We start from the raw sequence: 1,886 nt of genomic DNA, 5'->3' as shown, positions 1-1,886 counted from the left end.
TGGTTACAACAATTTAAAACAAGTGCAAAATACTATCTTCTTGCATATTATTTATCCCAGGTAATGATATAGCACAATGATATAATATATGAGGTAAGTAATGTGCAGGGAGATAATATTTTTTTATGTAGGCATATAATGGTTGGTACTCCTTATGTTTGTTCCACGTAAAATACATTTGTTCTCTTCCTTCTGATTTATAAATCGGATTGAACTGTTTTTGTATCAATAGTGTGAACTTTTTAGTATGCAGGAAAATATCAGTAAGTACTGAGCTCTTAAAATTTCATTATTATTATTGATTTATTTTTATTAGACTATTATGAGTAATCTAAACAGCCAAATACATTCAGAACTACCATTAAACATCATCAATTCAAGTTGTGCCTTAAACACAATTGAGAAAATGTATTATTTTTAAAAAACTTACCACACAGTTTCAGTTTATACAATCCTTGTTTCAGGCTCACTATTTACATAATTGAGTCTATGTTGTCTTCATCTATATACATATGTACTCAAATTGCCAAGATAATCACTTACATAACAACTGAATTTAATCCTTATTTGAACAAGATTTTTGCTAAGAAGACTTGATGTAGTGGTTACGAATTACATCACAATCCACAAGGTGAGCAGCTTGAAACACCAGCCTCTCCTTGGGCCATGGCTTTCTACTCTGGTACAGAGTTCCTCTCTGGAACCCCAGAAGGCAATTCAACCCTGTCCTTTAGGGTGACTGTAAGTTCATGGCAAAGAGTCGGTGTTTGTTTTGGTTTGGTAATCAGTTAAAATAAAGCAGATCTCAAGTGAGCTACTGATGGTGCTACTTGTATAGGGAAATAACGTCTCATTTTTTAATGAATGAAGTTTTCCTGATATTTATCATGAAAGTATAAATCATTACCACTTTATTTCTTAGTACATTTTAAATTATATACAATCAGAGATAATTTGAAATAAAACATAAACCAAGAGAGATGTTTACCTTCCTTTCTATTTCTGCAAGAGCACTGTGAAGCCTTTTACTCCCACAAAGAGTGAGTCTCAGAAGCCCACAGAGAGAGCTCCCCCCTGTCCGATGGGGGGCGAGGAGTCCCCCCTGTCCGATGGGGGGCGAGGAGTCGGAATCAACTAGATGGCAGTGCGTGAGTTTCTATTTCTGGGAAATTATCTTTTTGATATTGGTGTCTTAAAAAATGCATTTTGTCATGGGAACAATATGTATCACTAATAATGATACTTTTATTATTATTTTTCTAACCCCCCCCTTTTTTTACTTTATTTTTTAATCATTATATTGGGGACTCATACAAGTCTTTTTTTATCATACAGCTCTTATCTTTTTCCCTTTCTTAAGGAGCACAGTGAATTTAGTTACAGAGAAATGCATGATTTAGTATTTAAAGCATTTTTTACATATTCAGTATCTTCATAAATTAAAAAGTAGCTATTCAAGTTTATCCCATGAAAATTATTTTTATTACAATAACTGTTCATTCTTTTTAATTTACGCAGAATCATTACTCAGTGTTCTTTGAAAAGCTAAAAGTGGTAGAATGCATAATCAGACTTAATCATTGACAAGATACTTTCAAACATTTATTACGAGTTGAGTCTCAGAATCCAAATATTCTGACACTCATAGATATTTTAAAAATGAGTAGGTCTAAAACTCAGTTTCTTGTTCTTTGTTGAATGATTACTTATACTATGCTTTGCATAGTAAAGATAACGGTGGATGGAAATTTATGTTCATTAGAACTTGGGAGACTCCAACAGCACAAATTGTAGAGTGTTTTCTAGAAGACTGATGTATGCCTAAGCCCACTGTTGACAATGCTTTAAGGACCATAAGATGGTGACCCATTTCATTTATATGGTAC

The sequence above is a fragment of the Echinops telfairi genome, unplaced genomic scaffold (genome assembly GCF_000313985.2).
Source record: "Echinops telfairi isolate 266 unplaced genomic scaffold, ASM31398v2 ScPeMD7_1;HRSCAF=3_0, whole genome shotgun sequence".
NCBI lineage: Eukaryota > Metazoa > Chordata > Mammalia > Afrosoricida > Tenrecidae > Echinops > Echinops telfairi.
This window is presented reverse-complemented; position numbering follows the sequence as displayed.